This window comes from Callithrix jacchus, chromosome 15, assembly GCF_049354715.1.
Source record: "Callithrix jacchus isolate 240 chromosome 15, calJac240_pri, whole genome shotgun sequence".
Taxonomy (NCBI): domain Eukaryota; kingdom Metazoa; phylum Chordata; class Mammalia; order Primates; family Cebidae; genus Callithrix; species Callithrix jacchus.
Window position 1 is genome coordinate 36542357 of NC_133516.1, and position 10619 is coordinate 36552975.

Sequence of the window (10619 nt, forward strand, 5' to 3'; positions counted from 1 at the left end):
GGGATTAACTCCTTTAATCCTTGCCATTAGGCCATGGCACGGGATGAGTACCCCCTCTATCTACGGATAAGGAAACTTAGATACAAAGAAGTTGAAGTGAGAGGCACGATTTGAATCCAAGCAGTCAGGCTCTGAGCCTGGGCTCTTAACTGCCATGCTATATGAACTCTCATTTTATTAGGTTGGTGCAAAAGTAATTGCAGTTTTTGCCATTGAAAGTATGGCAAGTAATGCTCCCTTATTTGTTGCCTATTGCTATGTAACAAATTACCATGAAGTTACTGAGGAACTCATACTATTATCTCAGGGGCCAGACACCACTTAGTGGCATCCTTCGCCTCAGGGTGTTTCACAGGTCAGTAATCAAGGAATCAGTCAGGGCGGGAGCCTCATCTGAGACCCATTGAGGAAGGATTCACTTCCAAGCTCACACAGTTGTTGGTGGGATTTGGTTTCTTGTGGACTCTTAGACTGAAGACCTCAGATCCTTATGACTGTCCGCTAGAGGCCACCCTCTATTTCTTTTTATGTGGGCAACTTCATAGGGCAGCTCTACACATAATTTGCTTCCTCCCAGCCAGCTAGGGAGAGTGTGCCAGAAGATGTAAACTCCTTCTGAAGGAACCAATCACGCAGTGCGATTCCACCACTTTGCCATGTTCTGTAGGTTAAAAGCAAGTCACTAGGCCACAGTTAGGGCAGGAAATTACACACAGATGGGCCAGGGCACATTGCACATCATTTTTAGGATCTGTTCGCTATACCCCTACTCATCCTTTTAACTTTTTTGCTTTTTAGAAACAAGGTTGTCTCACTTTGTTGCTCAGGCTGGAGTACAGTTGTACCATAAGAGCTCACTGCAACCCTCAAACTCCTTGACTCAAGCAGTCCTCCTGCGTTGACCTCCTAAAGTGCTAGGATTATAGGCATAAGCCACTGCACCCAATAACCTATTTTATCTTTTGTAGAGACAGGAGTCTTTCTACGTTGCCCAGGCTGGTGTTGAATTCCTGACTTCAAGAGATCCTCCTGCCTTAGACTCCCAAAGTGCTGGGATTACAGGCATGAACCACTGCACCTACCCAGCTTTTATGTTTTTGACAGCTTTCTGGTAAGGAGAAGGCCACATGGCACCTTGAACTGAAGACAGCCAGGCTTACATGGCACATCTGGCTGACCCACCCACCCTGATATCAGAGGAGGAGCTAGGCCTGAGGGAGAAAGTGTGGGTCTGCTCACCTCCTCATGCCTGCTTCCCTGCTGGAGACGAGAAGCCCAGGAAAGGGTCTGAGAGATAGTGTGAGGCCCTGCTATGCCTGGAATAGGCAGTGTGAGACCTAGGAGGCCTTGTGCACTTGCGCCACCCCCCTGCCCCAACACATGGCGCAGGGCATGGCCAGCTCTTCTGAGGAGGCTGAGTCAGGAATGGAAGGAGATAATGAGGCTTTGCTGCAGGGCTCCTCCTGGAGAGGACATAGGCACAGTTCTCCCTGACCCTTATCCTATAGATACTTTTGCACCTTCCTTCTTTCTGCCGCGAGACCATATATATTTTGACATCATTCTATGTCAGAGCATAGGGATCCAATCCATCCTGTTGGTAGCCGCTTACTACTCCACTGCTTTGCTGGCCTGATAGATCTAAGCTCTAAGCACCCTGAGGCCCACCCACTGCTTTTGCAGTGCATCAGTTCTCGCAGGCCCTCAGAATTGTCCCATTGTGCTGTGTCATTGTGGCAGTGTGTGCTGTAAACATAAACCTCCCAAAAATAGTCTTTCTGAGTTTGGTGCTTGTGTATCTCTCAGTGAATCTCTGCCAAATGGGGCTTCCATTAACAAGGATCTCTGAGCGGGTCCTAGGGCCTCCAAAGGAAGCAGAGCCAACTCTCTGCCACTCCTCCGAGGGCTGAGGAGTGCTCTGCATTTGAAAAGGCAGGTGTGTGACATCCTGGATGGCATCCCTTTATGAGCTCATCTTCCAGGAATAAAAAGGAGGTGTTCTTCCCTTTCAGGCAGGTGAGCCTTTTGCCCCCTACACTTGCTTCTGTTGCACACTCAGCTGGCTCTTTCCCTGTGCACACTACAATTAGTGAAGTCTGTTTCGTGCCTGCCGCTTCAGGAACAGACTTTAGACAGTCTTTCATGCCCCCTTTGCTTTATTCAGGGTTTTATAAATAATCTTTCTCTTTGTTTACCTTTTCGTTTTACCTACAACATCTGAAACCATATAGAGTGTCATTGCATGGCTCCCCTGTTTAGTTAAAGTGGCTATAGTTTTAGCTTACTTATTAGTAAGTAGTTGTAATTTACTGCGGTATTGGTGTGTGCAGGCCTTGTGCTAAGTGCTTTGTTGGAAAAAGCTCCTGGAAGCTTCACCACAGACAGCTCTTTGAGAGGTTTTTATCAGCCCCATTTCACAGAGGAGGAAACCAAGGCTGAGGAAGTGACACACTCAAGGTCATTGAGATAGAAAGTGGTTGCATCTGAATCTATGCCAGCTTAGAAAATCTCCATTTTTAAGCCCTCTGCCATGCAGAATTGTCCCGCCCCCTCTGTAGGTTCACTGTGGGTCCCGTGAAGAACAAGGTTATTCAGCTCCTCAGGAGGACAAGGAGAAATTGGAGAGCCTCCAGGGAAGGCCCTGGAAAGTGATTAAGAGGATAAGAGTAAGGCTGGTGAGAAAGCTTAGAGGAATAAGAGAAATGTAATCTGGAGAAATAAATCCTAGGGGTGATATTAATGGCATTCTACTGATATCTTTGTGAAAATCAATTAAAATATTTTTAAAAACAGGAGCCAGTCTACTCATTTTATTACATGATATGAAAGGAATGATTTGACTATAATTCATTTAATTAGTTTGACAAATATATAGTATATAGCCACCATGGCCAGACTACAGAGCGAACAAGACAAGGGAGGACCCTTCTCTGATAGAACTCACATTTTGGTGACAGGAGTGGAAGAAGGAGGGAAGAGACAGACAAGATAAATGAGGAAAGGTTATTCAAATGCAATTATTTTAGTCAATGATATGTGCTGTGACAACACCATGGCAGGAAGGTGGGTAAGCCAGTAACTGTAGGTGGGCTTCTCCCAGAGGGGGACATTTGAATGGAAACCTTAAAGCCATGTGAAGCTCTGGGGACAGAGTGGTCCAGGAAGAGGGATGTTGAGGTAGGAACAAGTTTGGCAAATACAAGAAACAGAAAGCGGAAGGGTGAGGCTGGTGGCGATCTGGTGGGAGATCAAGCCAGAGCCTAACCATGCAGGGCCATGGAAAACCACCAGGCAGAGCAGCTCTCCAGCTGCGGGGGCAGGGAGGATCCATGGATGGGGTATAGGAGATGAGAGGGAGGGGCGTCTGTGTGAGAGATACTGTGGCAGTATGGACGGGGTGCCTGGGCCTTTGGGTCTGTCTTGTGTCATTAGCACACAGTGGGAAAATCGAGATGGATTAGATGTTGAGGTGGGCAGAGGTGAGAGTAAAAACACTCAAGGATGAACATCAGGTTTTTGAAAAGAAGAATCAACTATTTTGTTGTCATTTTACTAGAGAGGGTTTTAAGAATACCTTCCTTGAGGGTTATTAAGCTAATACTCCCAAGCCATCAATTTATGTGACATTTGGGTCCCTGCATGTTTTCTCAGGGAAAGGATCCAACCTCTCTTCTGTTTCTTGGAAGGGAAAACCTCCCCCACACCCTCCCAGCAACAGAAAGCTTGGGTCTGACCTCAACAAACTCTCCCCACTCCACCTCATTTTGCAAGAAAGGAAACTGAGGCTATGACAGTAAGCTGCAGAAGGTCACACCACATCTTGTTCTTGGCAGAGTCCTAGGTCTCCTGACTCCCCAGCTATATGAGCTGTCTCACCGTGCAGGGAGGCAGAGCGTTGAAAAGACATTGATTCTGTCCCTCCTAACCCAGATGAAAACAAGGACTCTTTCTATTTAGAGGTGAGTTCTCTGAGTTAGTGACCTCAGCTCTCAGTGCCTTGACTGCCTAATAGAAATGTAAGCAGGTCTGTTACTAAGAAGAAAGGTCCCTAGTATTCGAGTGCTTATGAAATGCAAGTAAGATCCAGGTGTGACTGGAACTGAAATGAGGCAGGAGTGAGGTATGTGTGTTGATCTATTTTGGGGTGCAAATCATTAAGATTTGGGGCCCGTGGGAGGGTGGTGAGCTCCTACAGGAAGTGTTCCCTTAACTGTTTTCCAAGTAAGCCCTGAATTATAGCCTATCAGACAGGATCCTGAACAGAAATCTCTGTCATACCAGTAATACCACAATGTACCTTTTAAAAGCAGGAGTCAGTCGCAGAGTAACCCAAAGTGGAATGAATATATATTTCTTTCTCAGTTTTCACTTTCCACACTTCAGGCACACTTTTATGGGCCAGTCTCTGAAGGCTGGTGAAAGGAAACAGAAGGAAATAAAGAAACACCTTTGGCCGGGCATGGTGGCTCACGCCTGTAATCCAAGCACTTTGGAGGCCAAGGTGGGCGGATCACCTGAGGTTGGGAGTTCAAGACCAGCCTGACTAACATGGTGAAACTGCATCTTAAAAAAATATATATATATGTATATATATATAAAGTTAAAAAAAAAGCCTTTAAAAAAGCTGGTATTATGAAGAGGAAACCACAATGTTCCTGACAGTGTGGATAGATACAATGGAGACCTCTAAGAAATAGCCAATTGAAATTTTTAAAACTTTATAATGACCTTTTATGTAGCCTGGCAAGCAAATGCAAAACATGATGAATGTGTTATAATTATAATGCCCCCCTACCCAGAAACTTAATTCAATATGGAGGGAATTCAAACAGTATCTGTGGTCATGTTCCTTGAGGAATCAGCAAATGTCTCAAGACCTGAGGCCACTTTTTGTGCTACAGCATACTTTTAGATAAAGCTAAACTGATAGAATTCCCAGGACAGAGAGATGTCTTCTCAACCAAACTTACTCCAGCAGGATTTTCAGATGTACTTTTCTGGGGTGGAAGCAGGTGGTTTGTCTCAAAGAGGCCTCTGTTTAAAGGAGCGTGTGTTCTTTGGGAAACACTATCACCAACAGCCTTGAATCACATTATCAATTTGGTTGGCTGATTGAGAGCTTGGCAAAGATCTGAGGCAATGAGCCATGCAACAAATTTAAGTTTTGATGAGTTAAAGAAGAGAAGGACCATCCTGAGTTTGGGGGCCATCTGGGCTGGGTGAGCCTCTGCTACGCACAGCCCTGGGGTGGCTATTGGTGTTGGAAGCCAAGCTAGTCTCCTGGTCTGGCCTTACTGACACTGGTCAAAGCCTTGACTTTGCAAACAGCTTGGTTTCCTTAGAAAGAACATGGAAACGTGGCGTCAGATAGTTTGTTTAACAGTTTAGTCATGGTATGTATTTTTGGCCTGAGGAGTAAGAGTTAGGGTCTTGTTCAAATGGTGAGTTGAGGTCTCCTACTAGATGGTAGTCTACCAGGCACAGGCTTGCAAAGGACCTAGAATTTGGTCACCTCCAAGATTGGAGCCACTTCCTCCTCCAAAGAAGTGATTATTCTTGTTTGAGACCTGGAGAGAAGCTAATATAGCTCTATTTTCAGCTTAGCTAGCCATGTTCTAGGAGGAACCGTGATAATTGAATCAGCAAAGTACATTCTAGGAGTAAAATGTTTACTATACAAAGGTTAATTTACCTCTACAAAGAGATACTTACTCACCCTTAGAGCTTCTACAGATTTCTGTGGACGTATATTTGATTTTAGTGCACTGATCATAAAAAAGTTGGAAAATATATTATGCTCTTGGGCCCTTCAAAAGGTTAACTATCAGTCACTCCCGGAAAACTCTAGGTATCCCTGGTATTACAGTAGGAAATAAGAAGGGAGTAAAAATTGGATGCTTGTTGAATGTTTTGGTTGGGCAGATGAGTAAATTGAGGCTCAGAGACCTTAACTATTCATTCAGTCTAGAAGGATATGGAACTAGGATTTGAACTCAAGGCCATCTGGCTATAAAACCCACCACATTTCTACTATTCCATGCTTGATAAGAGCAAGATTCCGCAAGTTGGTAGTTGGAAGGAGTTTCTGGCATTTGTGTGGAGAGGGAATGCCTCTTTATTCCTTTTTGAGACATTTGGTTAAATTAATGTGCCTTACATCAGTGGCAAATGATCTGGAAAAGGCTCTTCTTTTCTTACTTTTCCATCTGTTCAATTAGAGAGTGGAACCAGATCACCTCTCCGGACGCTGCTGGCCCTGACTCAGTGTTTGACCAGAGTAGAGCCAGTGGGCAGTTCTGGCTGTGTATTTGATAGGGATTGTGTTTGTCTTTGTATCAGAGATAAGCCAGGTGGCCACAAATCTGTTTCCTCTTTCTAGGCACATGGCTAAATTGTATTTCCCAGCCCGCTTGCATCTGTGTGGGCCGTGTGACTAAGTTCTCACCAGTGAATATAAGGGCAGATTGCTGGGTCATTTCAAGGCCAACGCAGCTGAGAGCTGTTATGCTTCATCCAGTTCACTTTGCCCCTCCCACAACAACCTTGGAGACTATGTGATGTGGGTAGCAGCATTCCCAAGATGGAAGAGGCTTGGTTTCCTGAGTCAGTGCTGGTGGAGAGCTGCCAAGGGAGCTGCCCAACCAGAACATCTCTGCATTTGACTTTGCATTAGTGAAAAATACAACTGATTGTTGAGCCAAGCCATGGATATGTGGGATTGCTTGTTATAGTAGCTAATGTTAAGTTCTCTAATACAGGCATCCAGTGTGCATTCCTTCATTCTCTTTTCTGAATGAAAGAGCATCACTTACAGTCTGTATCATCCAGAGGATTTACAATCGTCTCTCAGTATTCATGGGGGATTTTGTCCAGGACCCTCGCAAATACCAAAATCCGTGGGTGCTCAAGTCCCTGATATAACCTGGTGTAGTATTTGCACATAACCTACACACATCCTCTATATACTTTAAATCATTTCTAGATTATTTATAATACCTAACACAATGCCTACACATCACTTCATTTGTGTGGATTCATCCTAGTACTTGTTGCGCGGCAAATTCAAGTTTTGCTTTTTGAACCTTTGTGGAATATTTTTTAAACAAATATTTTAGATCTGCGGTTTATTGAATCCATGTATGCAGAGCCACGAATACAGAGGGCTGACTGTACTATAAGCCTGGCCAATCAGAGCATTGCATACCCCCCACCCTTAGCCACAGAGATTGGCTTAGCAATGGGCATTTGAGCCAAGCAGACCTTTAGGGAAGGCGCTGTTCTGCTGGCTTTGAAGCTATGATGAGAATTCAGCTGCTGAGTGCCACCACGTGAAGACAGCCTGCCTGAGAGTGGCCACAGAAGACAACAGGCAAGAGACAGAAAATAAGACTGGATAGGCTGTTGTCACTGTAGAAGCCCCTAGGTTCAATCACATCGGAATCCAGATCTATCCCAGATATTTCAGTCACCAGAGCAAATAAATTCTCTCTGACTTTTGATTAAGTCCTTTGGGTTGGTTTTTTTCTTTTGTCACTTGTCACCAAAAGGGTATTGAGTTACATAGGCAGTAAAGATGAGGAAGGGTTGGATAAAAACAAAACAAAAGCAGTTGCAGTTTCAATGGCATGCTCAGTATCATGAGCTCCTTTTGGAGTCAATTTTCTATTTTTTATAAGTCATCAATCTTTATCCATCAAATTTCAGAATGAGTGAATGACAAAAGCCACAAAGGCCAGTGCCTTAAGGAGAGTGAGCTCTGCTTCCGCCAAAATACAAGAGTAGTTGGTGAAAGGTCTTTGGGATACAACGTCACCTGAGCTAAAGGTACATGTTATTTTCTATATAACATTTGAAAACATGATGTATTAGAACAAATTATTGTAACTCTAACTTACATAATGAGTATGTATCACAATACAGGATGTACAAACAAGTGTGATACTCATAAAGTACTTGATGTATTTCTTTGACAATCAGCAGTGGTCTAACTTGAATTCTTCCTGAACACTGAGGCTCAATTATCATTGCAGGAATCATTGTACCACTATAGTTAGGCTCAGTTTGGAAGCTTTAGTAATTGTGAGAGAAGAAAATCAGTCTTCATAAAACAGAAAATAGTATGTGCATTTCAATATTGAGTTTTTAGTATTGAGTTTTCTTTGGTTCATACAAATTGGCATCCTTCCTTACTCAGCCAAATTCAGAAGGAATGATTGAATGAATAAATGAATGAATAACAAAGTTACATAATTTACAACTGAAAACCCAACTCTAATGGGTTGAACAATAAGAAAGTAATAGCCCCATAAAGTTGAGAAGTCCAGAAGACCAGAAGTCAGATCCACATTGTGAGATGAAGTTCTCCAGGACCCACAGATTTTCCTCATGCCACAGTGTCTTCATCTGCAGCTTCACACAGTCCTGGCAGACCAGCTTATCTTTAGCAGCAGCAAGGTGGTTGCAGAGTTTCAGGCTGTATCATCCTTGCAATGCATTCTCTGGGTTTATAAAGAGGATCTTCTTGCACTAGCTTTTGCAGAGGATGAGAAATCTTTTCCTTGCTGGCAGGATTCAGTGATGTCCTCTCATCCCTTGTGTGTCACTGGCCAATTCCTGGAGCCAGTGGTCGGGAGATACAGGTTGGCTAAAGCCAATCAGGACCTAAACATTGTTGGTGGTTTCAACTTCACATGGCTAGGTAGGGAGGAAGGATGGTTTCCCAAAGGAAACATAGGGAGATTGTTCCCAGGAACAGGTGAATCAATAATGGGCAGCAAGTAACAGATGTCTTCTATAAACAGGAAGTGCATATGCTGCAGTAACCTTGAATATATTTCCATAGCACCTCTTTGAAGAGCCCTTTGCTTGATTTTGGTACACTGAATGGTATTGAAAGGATGAAATGTAAAGAAAGACTATTGGTAAAATTAACACTAGTTTCACTGGCAAGTTCTCATATTTCAGTGGCTTAACACAACAGAAGTTTAACTCTGTTCTCCTCTCACATGCTGGTCTGTCAGGTTTTCCACGCTGATTCTGAGACCCAAGTTTCTTCTGCCTTGTGCCTCAGTCAAAGGCCCATAATATTCCTCTTCCAGGTCATGGATGGGGAAAAAGAGGGGAACATAATCTTTAGGAGGTTCTTGAGGGTCATACATAGAAGTGATACACATCACTTCTGCTTACCTTTTATTGGGCAGTACTCAGTCACAGGAGTACTTGTTACTTAACTGCAAGGGAGGCTGGGGAATGTAGTCCTGCTGAGTGTTTAGAAAAAAGAAATAAACAAAAAAATCTATGAAAAAGGAACACAATCGGCCAGGCGTGGTGACTTACGCCTGCTATCCCAGCACTTTGGGAGGCTGAGGCGGGTAGATCACCTAAGTTCGGAAGTTTGAGACTCTGTCTCTATTAAAAATACAAAATTAGCTGGGTGTGGTGGCAGGCATCTGTAATTCCAGCTACTCAGGAGGCTGAGGCAGAAGAATTACTTGAACCTGGCAGGCAGAGGTTGCAATGAGCAGGGATCATGCCACTGCACAGAGTGAGACACTGTCTCAAAAAAAAAAAAAAAAAAAAAAAAAAAAAAAAGAAAGGAACACAATTAAGGAAATTCCATTCCCCTAGTGCATTTGCTGGCAAATAAAACATTTTTCTAAATCAAAATGTATTACTAAGACAACAGGTGAGAATAACTGCAGATTACATTGCACAAGTGTGTTAACACTATTTAAAACTTTAAAAAAGGCCAGGTACAGTGGCTCATGCCTGTAATCCCAGCACTTTGGGAAGCCAAGGAAAGTGGATCACTTGAGGCCAGGAGTTTGAATCCAGCCTGGTCAAAATAGTGACACTAAAATACAAAAATTCATCTCTACTAAAAATGCAAAAATTAGCCAGGCATAGTGGCACATACCTGTAATCCCAGCTACCTGACAGGCTGAGGCACGAGAATCGCTTAAACCCAGAAGTCAGAGGCTGCAGTGTACCAAGATTATGCCACTGCACTCCATCCTGGGTGACAGAATGAGACTCTGTCTCAAAAACAAACAAACAAACAAACTACTTAAATCTGTATGAAACTGACAGAGACATACACAAATCGCAGTTTTGCATAGTTTGACTTAATAACAATTTGATAACAATTTGGCATAACATCTAGGAAATGGTGAAGCTGAAAATATATTGGGAACATCTCCCATTGAATGTTCTGGGATCTTTTTTTTTTGGAAAAACTTTTTTAAGGTCTAGTTTACATATGAGAAAAGGCTGGGATTTTAGGTGTATAGTTTGAGAGGTTTTGACAATCTTATTCAAGTTTTGATAGGGAAATTGTCTAGAGAGGTAGGTCTATACTACCACTATACAAAAGGGGTTGTTGAAGGAATGCCTGGAAACGTCTCTAAAACAATTTCTCTTTCTTTGAGCCAATTAACACTGAAAGAAGTATTTTGTCCAAGTCAGATGATTGCTTAACCAGTACGGAAGTGACTTCAGCCTTTGAGTAGCAAGAGCAATTCTTAGATCCAGAATGAATATACATAACAGGTAAACCACATTTGCAGTGGTCAAGAGTTTGGGCATCATATTGATCTGGAGTTGGGTTCTTTCTCTTTCAT

General features: G+C 43.2%; 1 long non-coding RNA gene across 1 annotated transcript in view; it reads left to right on the forward strand.

The window, feature by feature from the left end:
- LOC144579544 (uncharacterized) overlaps window positions 1-9604 on the forward strand; it is a 59586-nt gene extending 49982 nt beyond the window's left edge. Inside the window, exon 2 of the long non-coding RNA XR_013527367.1 lies at window positions 1-9604. This exon is cut by the window's left edge and continues 21980 nt beyond it. This is a non-coding gene — a long non-coding RNA (uncharacterized LOC144579544).
- The last annotated feature ends 1015 nt before the right edge of the window (window positions 9605-10619 follow it).